We start from the raw sequence: 20,318 nt of genomic DNA, 5'->3' as shown, positions 1-20,318 counted from the left end.
CCCCAAGCTCTGCCTAATGTTTGTCTGTGGGTTTCTACATTTGCTCCCGTCAGTTGCATCAGCTAAAGAATTAGCAGTTTCTTCTATCTTAAGTCCCCACCCACAGCAGACCCTTAATTCCAGTTGCTGGTGAGGGCCTAACACACTCTCAGGTCTTTGCTACATGTCCACACGGCCTAAAACATGCCTATGGCCCTTTAGAGTCTCAGGAAGCGTCAAAGCTCATCAACTGTTGTCTACTACCCACAGCAGCTATGCATTGAACTACTACCCTTTTTAATTCTGTTCAGTAAATACACCAAAGGAAAAAAGCAGAGAGCTCTGACTTATTATTAAATCAAAGGGTAGAGTCTCCTAGAGAATCAACATACAGGTCACGTGATTACTTATTGGAGAGAAGGTTTTGACTGAGGTCTAAGCTTGTTCTGCTCTTTCTAGAGCCCACCAGGCTTCTGGCTCTCATAGGATGTAATCATATATAGGATGAAATTTCCAGATTACCATGGAAATTAGGGAATGGGAATTAAAAAAATTAAAAGTAGACTATTTATAACAACTTTTCTTCATAGCATTCTTTCATTAAAGAAAGATGCTGACGATTTTTCCAAGCCTTTGGTTAATTTCTACAGCTTTGAAAGAGTTGATTCGGACACATAGCATTACAATTCTTGACTCTGTGGAAGAAATAAAAGTCCCATGTCCTTATTCTGCCATTTTCACTGATGCCCAGTCCAACGTGATTTCATCTCAATATTCTTTGCCCTCCTTGGATTGCTAATTTAACTCCTTTCCATTCTAATTTCTTCATAATCAATTTTCCATCAAGAACTCCTTATGATGACAGATTTTAAGCAGTCCTTTAACCCACTGCCACCAACCTCATTTAGGGTTTTCATTCAATATAATATATTGATTATAATCATCCTATATTATATTAAGCATCCAAACTGGTCCCTTTGCAGCACAGCCTATTCTCTCCTACTCTGTTTGCCATTTCATAGACAAGCTGCGCCCCCTTGATATGCAAGTCTGTCTTCCCTTGTTTAAGTCTTTCCATAAACCCTTACTACCTTCTACCTTCAGGATAAAGGCCAGTTGTTACTGTTGAAATATGGAGACCTCTTGGTTTGAACCTACACATTATCTTTGCAACTTTTACTCTCGCTATACATAAATATGCAATTCCACATGGATTCTGCATCCTTTTAATACTCTTACTCTTGCCCCTTATTCTTTGGGAGAAGAAATTAACAAACTCAGGTTCTGTTTTCTAAACACAGAGCTATAATGATCCCAGGGTTTGCCTATAAGCAAAGCATTGGAAACCAGAAAGAAGCCACTTAGCAACTTGGACAGAAAAATTTTCACCAATGAACAAACATTTGAGATAAGAGCTAAGGGATAAGGAAGAGCCAATAAGGCCTAAGCCAATAGAAACACTCTACATGAAGGTTCAGAGACCAAAGTGAAACTCAGCTAGAAAACAGGAAAACTGCTCCAGAAGCTGCCTCACAATTTAACAACCACACACACACACACACACACACACACTCACACTCACAAACTACACACGCATTCATACATATACATGCAAGCACACATACACACACACACACACTCACACTCACAAACTACACACATGCGCATACATTTGGTTCCTCAAGTGAGTAACTGCTGGAGGGACTGGCTGACAGATGGGAAATCCTTGCACAGAGCTACGACAAGGGGAAGTCTGTGGGAAAGGGCGCTGTTATTTAGCTGGCCCACCCCTACTGAGTGAGTCCAAAGTTTCCCTTGGATTCGTTCCCACCTGAACTTCCACCCTTGTGAGCTAAAAGGGCCTTTCACATTCACGTTTTATACAAAGAAAGAGATGAGGGTTAAGTAGCAGCTGCTCAGAGTTGGGTGTAGAGACGAAACACATACACATACATGCGTGGCTGTAAAATGATTATATTTTTAAAAGAAACTTAAAACCTTCCATCCATGCCTCTCCAAGTTGTGATCCAGCTAAGGAGTGTTGGGTAAGCAAAGCACTTTATGAGAGATGGCAAGAGGAGCGAGAGCATGTTCCACAGAGCAGCGTGTTGACTGAGGAGGTGATAGACCCTTGCCACTGGCTGAGTCTCCAGCCCAGAGTCACAGACTCCAGTCACACCAGTCATTTCAGGTTGAAGTGGAACCACGGCCTCACAGGTCTAGGAACATTCTTCCTGACATTAGCTTTCTCAGTAATCATTCATTTAATAAATAATTGGTGGGTGCCTACTATGTGTCAGTCCCTGTATTAATCCAAAAAAAAAATTACATGTGAGGAAAAACATATTGCTTGTAGAATTATATTCTGATGGAGCAAAAACAGACAGTACAAAACAGGCAGGGAGCACAGGCAGTGTGTCAGACATTAACTGTTATCTCCATAGAAAAAACTGGAGCCAGGAAAGGAATTCAGAATTACTGAACGGTTTGCTTCCAGCCAAAGTGAAGGAACAAGGGCCAGCTTTACCTTTTCCACATTAAACGACTGAAACTTTGGACAACATACAGGATGCAGTGGTTTTCAAGCCACAGTTTACTTCTTGAATTGTTTTTCGTGTGGGATAACCAGCACAAAGGAACACAGAGTCAACATACTCAGACTCAAGAAAGCGGTGCTGTGTGGTATCTAGAGAGACCACAGCAGATTCAGTACTCAGAAAAGCATGCCAGAGAGGACAGGGCTATTCACAGAAAACTCAGGAGTGTCTTTAGAGCCCATCTTGAGTACTTAGCAGAGTACTGATCACCACCTACCCATGAGGCATCACTTCAGACAGGGGCAGGGGGAGGGGGTTCTTGAGATGGCAAATGTGCCTGCTGTGCTCTAGTAGCTTTGAGCGGCTGTAGGAGTCCAGAGAGAATAGTACAGAAATCAGGGAGGTCAGAGAGGGCACCCAGAGCAGGGACTTAGTGATATTGGAAGGAGGTTGGCTTTTGCTCCAAGTGACATAGGTCCAAGACAGGACAGAAAATCTGTGAAGGAGCACGAGGCAGAGTAATTAAAATAAACTAGAATGGGAAACCAGTCTAGCATGGGCTATTGATAGACTTGTGAGAAGGAAGGGAAGGCTCACTGCCCTTAATTAGCAGATAGCTTTAAAATACAGAACAAGAAAATAATTCAGAAATCCCAGAGGCATACCTAAGCCAGAGTAGACTAACCAAGAACTGTTGTGAAGATGTAGTATCAGAGTGAGCTCCAAATGCTGAGAAGAGGATGTGGGAGACAAGGGTTCATCCCAGGAGGAGTGCAGCCAATGCCAAGACTAAAGATAAATTCAGTTCACTTAGGCCACTATGAAAAAAATCCCATAGAAGGCAGTCTGTACATCACACAACAGTATTGCACATGGTCCTGGAAGAAGTGTCACATCAAAGAGACTTGGTGTCTCCTGGAGTCCTTTTCCTAGTCTCACAGATGATCCTATTCCTGGGAGTCTTCACATGCTAGAAGGGAAAAGCAGATCCTGGAGAGAAGAATTAACTGTTCGTTAATTATTGATTAATAATTAACTATTAATTAATTATATTCACTATTATAAACTCATCACTTCTCCAAGATTCCACCTCCTAAAACCATTCAGCCTATAGAAAATAGGAACCATAATAGGTAAACAAAGGATATGTGACAGAGCCACTAGCCTAAGCCATGGGAGACAATGATTGGGTACTGAGAAGTTAAAAACCACAGTTTGAACTCTAAAGAGATGAGCAGTGATGCCTCAGTGGACTCTTGGGGACCAGAGCTTCATGTCTTTCTGCGACCTCCATAATTTCACAGAGATGATGAGAGCCTTGGGGTACCCACACCATATTTCTAAGGAGAACTTCTGCACACCCAACTTTAGGCTTATCTCTGAAGTGCTTCTGTGGCTTGTGAAAAGGTATGAGCCGCAGACCAACATCCCTTCCGACACTGAGACGGAACAAGACCGAGTTTTCTTCATTAAGGCAGTTGCCCAGTTCATGGCCACAAAGGCACATATAAAACTCAATACCAAGTAACTCTATCAAGCAGACTGGAATGCTGTGAGAGAGCTGCTGAAGATCACATCCGTTCTTTATAATGCAACGAAGACCCAAGGGATGGAGGGCTCCAATGTCGGAGAGAAAGACATCAGCAAATTCAAGTTGGATCTTGGCTCTAAGATTGCAGATTTGAAAGCAGCCAGACAACTTGCTTCTGAAACCACTGCCAAAGGAGCTTCTCTGTATGACTTGCTGAGCAAAGAGGTTGAGCTGAGGGAACTGAGAACAGAAGCCATTGCTAGACCTCAAGACATAAATGAGACTGAAAAGGTGATGAACACTGCAATAAAAGATATTTTGGCACAGGTTCAGAAGACTAAAGACCTGCTCAATAATGTGGCCTCTGATGAAGCTAATTTAGAAGCCAAATTTGAAAAGAGAAAATTAGAACTGGATGAATGAATATGAGAAGTTTGAGGAAGAGCTGCAAAAGCAGTAGGATTCTACCTAGAGAAGTTTCGGAACCTGGCTTACCTGGAACAGCAGCTTGAGGACCATCAGAGGATGGAGCAGAAGAGGTTTGAGGAAGCTGAGAATACTCTCCATCTGATGCAGAATAAGCTAAAGGAAGAGGAGGCGCGACTACTCAAGAGCGGAAGCAATGGTGACCCGGACATAGACATCCAAGAGGACGCTGAATCAGACCGCGAGCTGGAGGACAGACGGCTGTCTAAGTCTTGGACAGTGATGGAGGTGCTCCTGCAAGGAAGGCCCAGCAAACACATTGTAGGTACAATGCAAGGTGCCGACTCAGATGAAGATGAAGGTGAGAGGACAGTGAAGTTGGCATGGGAGATGATGAAGAAGATGATGCTCTCTCACCAACTAAACCCAGTCGAAGAGTCTAGAAACCTGAGCCCTTGGACGAGAGTGACAGTGACTTCTGACCTTCTTGCCAAGGGACCCAGGCAAGTTAAGAGACTCAGATGTCTAGGTAAACAGGGACTCAGCAGGCTAGAAAGGTAACGTGTTTTGTTCACTACACCCGCTGGGCCTTACCCGTACTGAAACTCCAACAAAGATCTTCTTTCGTCTATCTCCTAACACTTGGGATCCCCATACCTGTGTTCCAAGTAATTCAAATCTGTAAGAAAAGCCCTTCAGGAGAAATACAGACTTGACACCATGTAAGTCTCGGCTGCTGTTATTATTAAATTAGTTTTCCTTGATAATCAGGCCACAGAAAAAGAAAAGAAAACAAAAACAAAAACAAAAACAAAAAACAAAACCACAGTTCATCTGCTCAGAGGGAATCCATGGTTTTTATTTTTTTTTTTTTGATCACATGAGTAGTGTATAGGTACCTTCCCTTCTTGGGCTTTGTAAAGAAATCTCCTTAATATTCTTGAAAAACTAGTATTATGAATGTCATACATATCCATATACATACACATACACACATACACAAATACATACACATACACATATACATATATGTTTCACATTTCCAATATTCCCCTACATCTGTTAGTCTTGGTTTTCACAAGCACTCTAAGAGGCAATGGGGGTATTCCGCCGTCTCCCTTTCAAAGATGGGCATGCTACAGGCCAGAGAGGTTATTTGGTTTCCCAGACTCACTTGGCTTGTGACAGATCTGGTCTACCAGACCTAATCACTACATAATAGCCACATCTCTGGTTGTCATCTTCTGATAACGAACCATTAACTTGATTAAAATTACTCTACGGGTTGGGTTGGCTTAGAAAGCCCATTTGAAAGGTCACTGTGGCTTGGTGTAAGTTTATTTAATAAATATTTTTCTTATTTGGAGGTTTTAATTTTAAGTATGTGGTCTACTCTTTTTTTTGTATGATTATTTGCTCAAAAAAATTTTAGTCAGCAACACACCTCATAAAAATTTAATATGTTTCAGGGCTCCTTTTACTGTGTAAAAAGCACAAATCAGTCGTTCTTGAATTTTGAATGCACTGCCCCTATAATTAGGCTCTCTCTGAGGAAGGTCTTTCCAACCCCTTAAGATGAAATGGCTTTTGGGGGAGGGGAAGCAACAGTGAAATGGAGCGTTATCTTCTATTATTCTTTAATTTGCACCAAAGATCTAAACACCAGCTCCTCAGACATACTGTGGCTGTCCATAACTTCTATATTTATCTCTTGGATGTCATTTTGAAAATGCCAAGCTCTCAAGGATAGCTTTCCAAACTGAAGAGCAGTAGGTGGTGACTCGGGGTTCTGATAGCTCTCAGCCCCATTCCTAGGTCTATAGTGTCCTTGAACATACACCTTGAACAAGTTAACTATCAACTATCGTCATGGAGGATCAGTTTATTGCCTCTTTCAAAAAATGCCCAAGTTTCCTATCACAACATTTTAGCATGGGTACAATAAACATAAAACTCTGAGACTGGAGTGAGTCTTCACTCAATATTTATTACCTACAAGATGAACTTTGCCAGGAAAGCCATCACTGGGCTCACAGCCCCACTTAGTTGGAGGATTAGCAATTTGACCTCCCAAGTCATGCTGTTACCAGGCCCAGAGATTTATGCTGATGGATGCTCTTACCAGTCAAATATTTTGAGAGGTGAACTGATAAGGTTTATTCAAAGTCTGAGAGCAACCTCCTTAATCTTTTCAATTCTTTCAATCAAATGTTTTCCTAGGAACACTTAACTAGTCTGGAAAATGAGAATACCAATACTATGAATAATAGTGTCACTTTCCTGGGATTTACTTGCCAATGAGAAAATCAAATAATTGCAGGCCAGGAAACAAACAAGAAGAAGCCTTGATTGCGTATGTATGTTACAGAGTGCTGAATTGAGGATTACGGTTGCAAAGCGGTAGCCACTGTAAATAGTATGCAGCAACGCCTTTGTAAGGATGTGGTATTTAATCTGAAAATCAGTTGATGAGGAGAACTGATGAACATAAAAGTCAAGAGAGCTCCAAGCAGAAGAAGCAGCTCATGCCAGTGACATTGAACATTGAAATCCACTCTAGGTTCAGTGCATTAGGCAAAACACTGACATATCTGGGCAGAAGGACAGCTGGGGTCTCAGAATTAGCAGGGGGGATTGGAGAGGAATGTAAGAAAGGAAAGTCCTGGTTCCCAATGTGCCCAGTAGGATTGTGCTCTAGGAAGAATTGAGTCCACAAAAGCATAGTTTCCTAAACTATGAGCCGCAGCCCCATGGTGGGTCATGTAACTCAAAGTTCTGGTCCTGAGAATTCTGGCAATAGTAAAATGTTTCTTAACGTGCACAACCAAAAATTAATTCAAAATAAAATGCATAATGAGTCCAAGATGTTTCTTCAGGTAACACTCTCCAATGGTTCTGAACACACAGCGTTTTCACTTTGCACTGTGCATACCCCAATGTCACACCAACGAACACTGTCTGAAACACCTCTGCTCAGATTCCAAAGTATTGTATGCTATGAATTATTGTGTGTTTATATTACATATAAAGTTTTCTGCTCTCATAGAAACATGATGATTTAATTAGTGAAAACAAAGACAATATTTTCCTACATTATTCCTCTGCATCTAAGTACTAAATTAATATGCCTTTGTAGAATTAGAATATTTGGTTTTATTTTTTCTGAATTTTTTGACTTGAGTTTCATTTTTTGAAATCATTAAGTGAATTTTGCTTTAGGATTAGGGAAGAATTACCAACAAATTTTGAAATGACCTTAGACATGCTTTTGCCATTTTGTATTGTATATTTATATAAAACAGCATTCTTAGCATTGATGAATGTAAAAATCAAAATGCCAACCCGCACCCTGGAAATTGTTAAAGAGACTGGATACCCTGCAGCCCCTCACACCCAGCTGAGATTTACTTCAATATGAAAAATTAAAATAAGCATTAATGTGAAAATGGCTTACATCTTCAAGAAACAGCAAAATATGTATAGTAAAGAATGTTTAAAAATAAATTTGTAAATGACTTATTATGTGCAATGTTTCATTTGTATATTTATCTTATGTACCTGCATAGCCAGGACCGTGTAAAACTGAAGAACAGATCAAGGAGGTGGTTTATCTCTTTTCAACGTTGGATTAGTCTGGAAGTCAAGGACATTTCTACATAGCTAGAGAAAACCAGATGGGAGAAAAGGATGAATCGACAATAGAGGTCATGGTGGGGATGGACAGGACTGGAAGCATTCAGAAAGTGTATAGGAAACTGAGATGATGGCACTTGGAAGGTAGACATAATAAACAAATAATACAAGACTAACTCTAGAACCTCTAGAACACTGATTCTCTTGATCCCATGGTTCTGTTACTGAGAAGAGGAGTATGGGGGATGGAAAATGGATGACACGAAACATACACCAAGTGCCTTCGTGTGATGGTGACCCCACATTCAGGGATGGCCTCTCCCTTTAGTGAAGTTCTCCAACAAACACCCAGAGGTGTGCTTCCCCGGTGATTCTAAATGCAGCCAAGTTGAAAATGAAGATTGACCCACAAGATGATAAAGCAAAGCTTCTCAACTCATGGACAAAAGTAAGACATATATTGTACTTATAAACTTTTTAATGCACAACAATGAAAATGTCTTATGCACTAGACTGATATCACCTTTGCCATTACACTGGATACTATGTAAAAGTTAAGTATATATGCAGAGACATTTTGAATGTTACTTGCTGGGCAAAACATACAGCTCATGAAAAGAAATTCATGCCAGAATATTAGAGATTCTTCCTTTATCACTCAACAACTCAACAGTCAGAACCTTAAAATAAATACAATGTGAATAAATAAATTATACACTGGTATTGGAGGTCATGATTATCTACATAAAGACCTTATAACACCATGAGGATGAGGTGTTGGTTACACATCTTCCGGATTCATTTCAGAAGGACCACTTCAGCCTACCATGAGAGTGGGTACACAATGAATGCCTTGTGAACTGGAGTCTCTATACACTAGACTAAGAGTCAGCAACAGTGGCTTCACCAACACTATGCTCGCCGGCAATCACATTCATTAATACTTTTGATCATGTTGCAGCTCTTTAGGACATGTAATCTCACAGGAAAGTATCCCATATCTTAAATCTGACTCACTCCCTAATATGTATCTAATCTCTTTTTTTTTTTTTTATTTTTTATTTTTTTTTTTATTAACTTGAGTATTTCTTATATACATTTCGAGTGTTATTCCCTTTCCCGGTTTCCGGGCAAACATCCCCCTCCCCCCTCCCCTTCCTTATGGGTGTTCCCCTCCCAACCCTCCCACCATTGCCGCCCTCCCCCCATAGACTAGTTCACTGGGGGTTCAGTCTTAGCAGGACCCAGGGCTTCCCCTTCCACTGGTGCTCTTACTAGGATATTCATTGCTACCTATGGGGTCAGAGTCCAGGGTCAGTCCATGTATAGTCTTTAGGTAGTGGCTTAGTCCCTGGAAGCTCTGGTTGCTTGGCATTGTTGTACTTTTGGGGTCTCGAGCCCCTTCAAGCTCTTCCAGTTCTTTCTCTGATTCCTTCAATAGGGGACCTATTCTCAGTTCAGTGGTTTGCTGCTGGCATTCGCCTCTGTATTTGCTGTATTCTGGCTGTGTCTCTCAGGAGCGATCTACATCCGGCTCCTGTCGGTCTGCACTTCTTTGCTTCATCCATCTAGTCCAATTGGGTGGCTGTATATGTATGGGCCAAATGTGGGACAGGCTCTGAATGGGTGTTCCTTCAGTCTCTGTTTTAATCTTTGCCTCTCCCTTCCCTGCCAAGGGTATTCTTTTTCCTCATTTAAAGAAGGAGTGAAGCATTCACATTTTGATCATCCGTCTTGAGTTTCGTTTGTTCTAGGGATCTAGGGTAATTCAAGCATTTGGGCTAATAGCCACTTATCAATGAGTGCATACCATGTATGTCTTTCTGTGATTGGGTTAGTTCACTCAGGATGATATTTTCCAGTTCCAACCATTTGCCTACGAATTTCATAAACTCGTTGTTTTTGATAGCTGAGTAGTATTCCATTGTGTAGATGTACCACATTTTCTGTATCCATTCCTCTGTTGAAGGGCATCTGGGTTCTTTCCATTTTCTGGCTATTATAAATAAGGCTGCGATGAACATAGTGGAGCACGTGTCTCTTTTATATGTTGAGGCATCTTTTGGGTATATGCCCAAGAGAGGTATAGCTGGATCCTCAGGCAGTTCAATGTCCAATTTTCTGAGGAACCTCCAGACTGATTTCCAGAATGGTTTTACCAGTCTGCAATCCCACCAACAATGGAGGAGTGTTCCTCTTTCTCCGCATCCTCGCCAGCATCTGCTGTCACCTGAGTTTTTGATCTTAGCCATTCTCACTGGTGTGAGGTGAAATCTCAGGGTTGTTTTGATTTGCATTTCCCTTATGACTAAAGATGTTGAACATTTCTTTAGGTGTTTCTCAGCCATTCGGCATTCCTCAGCTGTGAATTCTTTGTTTAGCTCTGAACCCCATTTTTTAATAGGGTTATTTGTTTCCCTGCGGTCTAACTTCTTGAGTTCTTTGTATATTTTGGATATAAGGCCTCTATCTGTTGTAGGGTTGGTAAAGATCTTTTCCCAATCTGTTGGTTGCCGTTTTGTCCTAACCACAGAGTCCTTTGCCTTACAGAAGCTTTGCAGTTTTATGAGATCCCATTTGTCAATTCTTGATCTTAGAGCATAAGCCATTGGTGTTTTGTTCAGGAAATTTTTTCCAGTGCCCATGTGTTCCAGATGCTTCCCTAGTTTTTCTTCTATTAGTTTGAGTGTGTCTGGTTTGATGTGGAGGTCCTTGATCCACTTCGACTTAAGCTTTGTACAGGGTGATAAGCATGGATCGATCTGCATTCTTCTACATGTTGCCCTCCAGTTGAACCAGCACCATTTGCTGAAAATGCTATCTTTTTTCCATTGGATGGTTTTGGCTCCTTTGTCAAAAATCAAGTGACCATAGGTGTGTGGGTTCATTTCTGGGTCTTCAATTCTATTCCATTGGTCTATCTGTCTGTCTCTGTACCAATACCATGCAGTTTTTATCACTATTGCTCTGTAATACTGCTTGAGTTCAGGGATAGTGATTCCCCCTGAAGTCCTTTTATTGTTGAGGATAGCTTTAGCTATCCTGGGTTTTTTGTTATTCCAGATGAATTTGCAAATTGTTCTGTCTAACTCTTTGAAGAATTGGATTGGTATTTTGATGGGGATTGCATTGAATCTGTAGATTGCTTTTGGTAAAATGGCCATTTTTACTATATTAATCCTGCCAATCCATGAGCATGGGAGATCTTTCCATCTTCTGAGGTCTTCTTCAATTTCTTTCTTCAGTGTCTTGAAGTTCTTATTGTACAGATCTTTTACTTGCTTGGTTAAAGTCACACCGAGGTACTTTATATTATTTGGGTCTATTATGAAGGGTGTCGTTTCCCTAATTTCTTTCTCGGCTTGTTTCTCTTTTGTATAGAGGAAGGCAACTGATTTATTTGAGTTAATTTTATACCCAGCCACTTTGCTGAAGTTGTTTATCAGCTTTAGTAGTTCTCTGGTGGAACTTTTGGGATCACTTAAATATACTATCATATCATCTGCAAATAGTGATGTTTTGACCTCTTCTTTTCCGATCTGTATCCCTTTGATCTCCTTTTGTTGTCTGATTGCTCTGGCTAGAACTTCAAGAACTATATTGAATAAGTAGGGAGAGAGTGGGCAGCCTTGTCTAGTCCCTGATTTTAGTGGGATTGCTTCAAGTTTCTCTCCATTTAGTTTAATGTTAGCAACTGGTTTGCTGTATATGGCTTTTACTATGTTTAGGTATGGGCCTTGAATTCCTATTCTTTCCAGGACTTTTATCATGAAGGGGTGTTGAATTTTGTCAAATGCTTTCTCAGCATCTAATGAAATGATCATGTGGTTCTGTTCTTTCAGTTTGTTTATATAATGGATCACGTTGATGGTTTTCCGTATATTAAACCATCCCTGCATGCCTGGGATGAAGCCTACTTGATCATGGTGGATGATTGTTTTGATGTGCTCTTGAATTCGGTTTGCCAGAATTTTATTGAGTATTTTTGCGTCGATATTCATAAGGGAAATTGGTCTGAAGTTCTCTTTCTTTGTTGTGTCTTTGTGTGGTTTAGGTATAAGAGTAATTGTGGCTTCGTAGAAGGAATTCGGTAGGGCTCCATCTGTTTCAATTTTGTGGAATAGTTTGGATAATATTGGTATGAGGTCTTCTATGAAGGTTTGATAGAATTCTGCACTAAACCCATCTGGACCTGGGCTCTTTTTGGTTGGGAGACCTTTAATGACTGCTTCTATTTCCTTAGGAGTTATGGGGTTGTTTAACTGGTTTATCTGTTCCTGATTTAACTTTGATACCTGGTATCTGTCTAGGAAATTGTCCATTTCCTGAAGATTTTCAAATTTTGTTGAATATAGGTTTTTATAGTAAGATCTGATGATTTTTTGAATTTCCTCTGAATCTGTAGTTATGTCTCCCTTTTCATTTCTGATTTTGTTAATTTGGACGCACTCTCTGTGTCCTCTCGTTAGTCTGGCTAAGGGTTTATCTATCTTGTTGATTTTCTCAAAGAACCAACTTTTGGTCCTGTTGATTCTTTCTATGGTCCTTTTTGTTTCTACTTGGTTGATTTCAGCTCTGAGTTTGATTATTTCCTGCCTTCTACTCCTCCTGGGTCTATTTGCTTCTTTTTGTTCTAGAGCTTTTAGGTGTGCTGTCAAGCTGCTGACATATGCTCTTTCCTGTTTCTTTCTGCAGGCACTCAGCGCTATGAGTTTTCCTCTTAGCACACCTTTCATTGTGTCCCATAAGTTTGAGTATGTTGTATCTTCATTTTCATTAAATTCTAAAAAGTTTTTAATTTCTTTCTTTATTTCTTCCTTGACCAGGTTATCATTGAGTAGAGCATTGTTCAATTTCCACGTACATGTGGGCATTCTTCCCTTATTGTTATTGAAGACCAGTTTTAGGCCGTGGTGGTCCGATAGCACGCATGGGATTATTTCTATCTTTCTGTACCTGTTGAGGCCCGTTTTTTGACCAATTATATGGTCAATTTTGGAGAAAGTACCATGAGGAGCTGAGAAGAAGGTATATCCTTTTGCTTTAGGATAGAATGTTCTATAAATATCCGTTAAGTCCATTTGGCTCATGACTTCTCTTAGTCTGTCGACATCACTGTTTAATTTCTGTTTCCATGATCTGTCCATTGATGAGAGTGGGGTGTTGAAATCTCCCACTATTATTGTGTGAGGTGCAATGTGTGTTTTGAGCTTTAGTAAGGTTTCTTTTACGTATGTAGGTGCCCTTGTATTTGGGGCATAGATATTTAGGATTGAGAGTTCATCTTGGTGGATTTTTCCTTTGAGGAATATGAAGTGTCCTTCCTTATCTTTTTTGATGACTTTTAGTTGGAAATTGATTTTATTTGATATTAGAATGGCTACTCCAGCTTGCTTCTTCTGACCATTTGCTTGGAAAGTTGTTTTCCAGCCTTTCACTCTGAGGTAGTGTCTGTCTTTGTCTCTGAGGTGTGTTTCCTGTAGGCAGCAGAATGCAGGGTCCTCGTTGCGTATCCAGTTTGTTAATCTATGTCTTTTTATTGGGGAGTTGAGGCCATTGATATTGAGAGATATTAAGGAATAGTGATTATTGTTTCCCTTTATATTCATATTTGGATGTGAGGTTATGTTTGTGTGCTTTCATTCTCTTTGTTTTGTTGCCAAGACGATTAGTTTCTTGCTTCTTCTAGGGTATAGCTTGCCTCCTTATGTTGGGCTTTACCATTTATTATCCTTTGTAGTGCTGGATTTGTAGAAAGATATTGTGTAAATTTGGTTTTGTCATGGAATATCTTGGTTTCTCCATCAATGTTAATTGAGAGTTTTGCTGGATACAGTAACCTGGGCTGGCATTTGTGTTCTCTTAGGGTCTGTATGACATCAGTCCAGGATCTTCTGGCCTTCATAGTTTCTGGCGAGAAGTCTGGTGTGATTCTGATAGGTCTCCCTTTATATGTTACTTGACCTTTTTCCCTTACTGCTTTTAATATTCTTTCTTTATTTTGTGCGTTTGGTGTTTTGACAATTATGTGACGGGAGGTGTTTCTTTTCTGGTCCAATCTATTTGGAGTTCTGTAGGCTTCTTGTATGCCTATGGGTATCTCTTTTTTTAGGTTAGGGAAGTTTTCTTCTATGATTTTGTTGAAGATATTTACTGGTCCTTTGAGCTGGGAGTCTTCACTCTCTTCTATACCTATTATCCTTAGGTTTGATCTTCTCATTGAGTCCTGGATTTCCTGTATGTTTTGGACCAGTAGCTTTTTCCGCTTTACATTATCTTTGACAGTTGAGTCAATGATTTCTATGGAATCTTCTGCTCCTGAGATTCTCTCTTCCATCTCTTGTATTCTGTTGGTGAAGCTTGTATCTACAGCTCCTTGTCTCTTCTTTTGGTTTTCTATATCCAGGGTTGTTTCCATGTGTTCTTTCTTGATTGCTTCTATTTCCATTTTTAATTCCTTCATCTGTTTGATTGTGTTTTCCTGGAATTCTTTCAGGGATTTTTGCCATTCCTCTCTGTAGGCCTCTACTTGTTTATTAATGATTTCCTGTGTTTCCCTAAGTGTGTTCATGTCTTTCTTGAAGTCCTCCAGCATCATGATCAAATATGATTTTGAAACTAGATCTTGCTTTTCTGGTGTGTTTGGATATTCCATGTTTGTTTTGGCGGGAGAATTGGGCTCCGATGATGGCATGCAGTCTTGGTTTCTGTTGCTTGGGTTCCTGCGCTTGCCTCTCGCCATCAGATTATCTCTAGTGTTACTTTGTTCTGCTATTTCTGACAGTGGCTAGACTGACCTATAAGCCTGTGTGTCAGGAGTGCTGTAGACCTGTTTTCCTCTCTTTCAGTCAGTTATGGGGACAGTGTGTTCTGCTTTCCGGCGTGTAGTTTTTCCTCTCTACAGGTCTTCAGCTGTTCCTGTGGGCCTGTGTCTTGAGTTCACCAGGCAGCTTTCTTGCAGCAGAAAATTTGGTCTTACCTGTGGTCCCGAAGCTCAGGTTCGCTCGTGGGGCGCTGCCCAGGGGCTCTCTGCAGCGGCAGCAACCAGGAAGACCTGTGCCGCCCCTTCCGGGAGCTTCAGTGCACCAGGGTTCCAGATGGTCTTTGGCTTTTTCCTCTGGCGTCCGAGATGTGTGTGCAGGGAGCAGTCTCTTCTGGTTTCCCAGGCTTGTCTGCCTCTCTGAAGGTTTAGCTCTTCCTCCCACGGGATTTGGGTGCAGAGAACTGTTTATCCGGTCTGTTTCTTTCAGGTTCCGGCGGTGTCTCAGGCGCAGAAGTCCTGCCGCTCCTGGGCCCTCCCCCACGGGAGCCCAGAGGCCTTATACAGTTTCCTCTTGGGCCAGGGATGTGGGCAGGGGTGAGCAGTGTTGGTGGTCTCTTCCGCTCTGCAGCCTCAGGAGTGCCCACCTGACCAGGCGGTTGGGTCTCTCTCTCACCGGGTCTGGGAGCAGAGAGCTGCTGCGGGCCGGGATCCGCGGGTGTGGGACTTCCGGTAAACACAGACCGTGCCTCCTAGAGAAATTCTGCTTCCGTGTCCCAAGCTCACCAGGCAGCTTTCTTGCAGCAGAAAATTTGGTCTTACCTGTGGTCCCGAGGCTCAGGTTCGCTCGTGGGGTGCTGCCCAGGGGCTCTCTGCAGCGGCAGCAACCAGGGAGACCTGTGCCGCCCCTTCCGGGAGCTTCAGTGCACCAGGGTTCCAGATGGTCTTTGGCTTTTTCCTCTGGCGTCCGAGATGTGTGTGCAGGGAGCAGTCTCTTCTGGTTTCCCAGGCTTGTCTGCCTCTCTGAAGGTTTAGCTCTCCCTCCCACGGGATTTGGGTGCAGAGAACTGTTTATCCGGTCCTAATCTCTAAATAAATGGTTTCATGTGACCTAACAAGCCAATTAATAGATACATACAAAAACACATATAGAGAAAACTTCACGTGTCCTTAAGCAACAACTCATAGAAACACTCTCCAGCTTGGAAAACCATTTCTAGCGATACCACTCAGATTCCCGAAGATGGGGACAGTTGGAGAACCCTCTGCACTTACAATGGCATGCTGCATAGGTGCAGGAGGAATGAAAATTCCAAACTGGAGGCTGCAGTCTCCTCATCCTCCCCTCCACCCACCCATCTGCCTCTGAACAACTTCTCCAGCTCTTCCTAAGTTGTCATCTGGGAACTCAAGCTCAAAAGAACAGACTCTTTTCCTCAACGCATAGCTAAATACGTTTTTTGTAAAAGAACAATAATTCTCTAAGTTCCCAAGTTTACATTTCCTGAGCATTGATGCATCTCTGCGCATGCTTTTTCATTTTAATGTGGGGAATGTTGTAGTCATTTACGTCATAAGGATCTTATGAATATATGGAAAAAGTGCTTAGTTCTTAATAGATGCAAATTATATATAGGCAAATTTTATGGTGACTATTTTAAAGTAATTAAGTAATTAACTTTCATCATTAACAAATAAGTGAGGTTAATCAAATATATGGACAAACCGCTTTATTTTGTATCATAATTTTGGAGGTGGTAATCCATGTTTGTCTGCTCTCAGAGGCTCAGATAATGGAGGCACAGTAGAGCAAAGCCTCTCAACTCCCAGCAGGTAGTGAAAGAGAAAGAGGGGGCTGGGGATTTAGCTCAGTGGTAGAGCGCTTATCTAGGAAGCGCAAGGTCCCCAGCTCCGAAAAAAAAAAAAAAAAAAAAAAAAAAAACCAAAAAAAAAAAAAACCTGCAAAAAAAAAAAAAGAGAAAGAGAAGAAGGCCACCTCCCACAGTCTTTACCAAGCCCCGCTAAGATAGAGTCCTCCCATCAAGTCCCATCTCCTAGAGCTCCTCCAATTCCTGATAGTGCCACCTAGGAGCCGAGCCTTACTCAAAAAGCTTCAAGGTCTAAACAACAGCTCCAGGGGCAAAAGGAAATATGAAAAAAAAAATGATCATGACTGTTCATGCAGATGAGGCATTTATTACAAAAATTATGAAATTATGTGTTTGCAAATTAAAATAAAGGCAAAAATAAATTAACATCATAGAAAAGGAATACACATCTTGGAAGATTCTTGAGAAAATGGAAGGAGACACATTGTAGGTGTTCCTTTATAATTTATACGTGCTTACCACTTACCTCTGATAACCCTATACCTCATTGTTTATATAAATATTAATTCTACCAGATTACAGGCTGACACATAAGTACACACTTGGCATCGTTTATTTTGAAAATGGACAGACACCCTTCCGTTTGGGAAACATCAGAAACCACATAACTTAATCCCATTTCAAAACACTGTGTGGGCTCCTATCTAAAATCTCTTGGGCTCAAGAACCAGCGGTGTTCACAGTCCAGGGCCCTGTGTTCCGCTGACCATTTCCTTCCAGAATGATAGGCGAGATAGAGATAAAAGCCCTACCTTTCAGAATAGGGACACACGGGAGCCTTCTCCCGCCACAAGGGTTAAAAGCCTGACGTGCAAGAACTTCTCTGGCTTCACAAGACATCTCTTTTTCTCATTGCACTATGAGATCCTTTATTATCAAAGTCGGATCTCACATCCCACAGAACTAACACACTCAGCACTCAGTAGGTCTTCATGGTGTTGAGACAAATGAGTAGTGAGTTTGAAGGACTGGTCATTAAAATTCCTGATACTGGGCATTTACTGCATACATTGTTCTTCTTCTCAGGCATTATTTGTTTTGTTCCTGCTTTTTCATTGGTTTTCTTTTAAGCAACCTGGACTGTGCTTTAAGGAGAAAATGGGAAATGACAAGAAAAGCTTATTTAAATCAACAAGCCTCTTTTAGAATGTGTTCTGGAAGCAAGACTTGCCTAAGCCAAAACTGACACTGAGCCTGGCAGGCACAACAGGCCTGAAGGTCTTCATTTTACAGTCAAAGAAACTGAGTCATCAAGTGGCCAGAAAGGGAGAGTCAAGGCCAAGCCCTCAACAGTGGGAGGAGATCCAACACAGAAGCGTCTCCTCCAAAACTCCAAACTCCAAATGAGTTTGCTCCAGAGATGGGAAGGACAGAGGGGATAAAAGCAGAGGGCATCTTCCCTCAGCCTTTCAGCTGGGCAGTGGCAGCGCTGTACAGAGAGCATTCCAATCACATGGATACAGACAGGGATGGCATTATGAATGCACAGAGAAGCTGATTAATTGAGACGAGAGATCAAGTATCAACAGTATCCTAAGGCTCAAAGCAAGCAGGGAGGCCTCCCTTGAATTTGCAAACCTCTGAAGCAGGCTGGTAATAAATAAGACTAAGGCGCCCAGGCCTGAAGTGCTGAGATGTGCTTCTTAGGGGCAAGTCAAGTGTTCTTTATTGCTGGCCTGTGAGGTTGGAGATTACTATATTAGGCTCTGGGAAGCAAGGGCATAGACCTGGAATTTGGAGCCGCACATTGGGTCTGCTTTCTCTAGAGGAGAGGTATTCTGACTGATATATGTTCCTGGGGCTCATAGGGTAAGCATCATGGATAAGGCCTCTGCTAGGATGAAAAAGACGGGTCAAAATCACAGCCTACTCCCCCAAGCCTGGAGAGACACGTTGGAAGTAAAATGAGCATTCCATATCCCTGCCACAAGGTTGCTGTGAGATATTGGGTGCTGTTACCAGTAAACACAAGGTTGCTGTGAGATATTGGGTGCTGTTACCAGTAAACACAAGGTTGGTGTGAGATATTGGGTGCTGTTACCAGTAAATACCCTGGGTAAACTCCAATCTAAATCTCACACGATGGTGACTACTATTCTTGGGGTTGGGGAAAGACCTTATAAATTCCCTCTGAGCTATTTACTTGCAGACAAAGAAGTCACCAAAAAAAGCTATATCGAGTTACATGCTAATAAATGAAGGGACGGGAGTTTAATAAAGAGACCACTGTGAATACAGTGACTTATTGGGTGCAGAAGACCGTCGGCATTGGGCAGAAATCATTTCCAATTATATCTGAATGGCATTTGGGGGCTTACAAAGGCATTTTTGTGCTACATTGAACACCTCCACCAGAGCTGCCTTGGCTCAGGTGTGATTCTGTTAGGGCAGGCACTGTTTACCTGGTTTGCTGACCCTGAAGACAAGGAGCTGAGTTCCACCAGTCCAAGAGGTTGCTACCTGATACACGATCACTGCCATTCTGAATGACAGAATCTGCTGAAGGAATGAACTCTCTCTAGAACTCTATGCATGTGATAGAGAACAATACTTGCATTATGAAAGTGCAGGAGTTCCTGAAGGGTTTGTGGGGGCGGGGGGGGGCAGTTGTGTGTGTGTGTGTGTGTGTGCATGCACACACACACGCATGTGCACCATTACCACGTTCCAGACACAGCACAGGCCCATTAATACTGGCTTTCCTGCATAAAGTCCACCTTATTGAAATTAAAAACCAAGATCCACCAGGAAGGGGAAGAAGAAGAAGTCACTTAGTGAAGCCTTCGTGGAACTTCAACACTTCTCTCCCACTCGCCCAAACAGAATTATGCTGGACAAAGGGGGTTTGGTATCTCCCTGCCTCTCAACTGGCGTCCTGTTCAGTTCCTGTATGGTTTTTGCCACTTGGATTAGGTATCCCGTACTAGCGTTCTTATTGTCTCACAATAATCTGTGTTTAATTTGACCTGTCTAGGAGCAGATGTTGCCTCAGTCTGGGTCTGACATGTCTAACAGATGAGAATGTTCAGTTTCTGTACAGAACTGTCTATAAGTTATTGTCACTGTTGCTTACTTTTAGGGTCCTTACTACTGTTCATATAATTTCCATAGTAAAAGTCCCCATAGTGACAAACCTTGAGCACATCCGATGTCCCGTAAATGCTCTGAAAAGACACTTCCTATGTCTACCTGAAATCTGAGGATAATAACTCTCTGCTCATCCCCTGGTATAATGATGGGATGTCCATTATGGGTTCCTCCCACTTTCTCTACTAATGACTTGTTTAACTGAAGGGGAGTGGAGGGAGGGAAAGGGTGAGAATGAGAAAAATTCTGTCTGTGGCTTCCTTTTAAGAAATGCTTATTTATTCACATATCCATTTTGTATGTACATGTGTGTGCCCAACTGTATGTATTTGTACCATATGCATTCTGGAGCATGCCAAGGTCAGAAGAGTATTTTGGATCCCCTGAAACTGTGATAACATAACAGAACTGTGAACTTCATAACAGAAGCTTGTGAGCCATCGTCTACCCACTCGGTGGGTCATTTTTAGCATGCT

At 41.7% G+C, this 20,318-nt stretch overlaps 1 pseudogene; it reads left to right on the top strand.

The window, feature by feature from the left end:
- The first annotated feature begins 3,789 nt into the window (after positions 1-3,789).
- On the top strand, positions 3,790-4,955 carry Cluap1-ps2 (clusterin associated protein 1, pseudogene 2; annotated as a pseudogene).
- Positions 4,956-20,318: the final 15,363 nt, after the last annotated feature.

The sequence above is a fragment of the Rattus norvegicus genome, chromosome 14, assembly GCF_021556685.1.
Source record: "Rattus norvegicus strain SHRSP/BbbUtx chromosome 14, alternate assembly SHRSP_T2T, whole genome shotgun sequence".
In the NCBI taxonomy this organism is placed as follows: domain Eukaryota; kingdom Metazoa; phylum Chordata; class Mammalia; order Rodentia; family Muridae; genus Rattus; species Rattus norvegicus.
The sequence above is the reverse complement of the archived record's forward strand: the minus strand, read 5'-3'. Positions and strand labels throughout refer to the sequence as shown.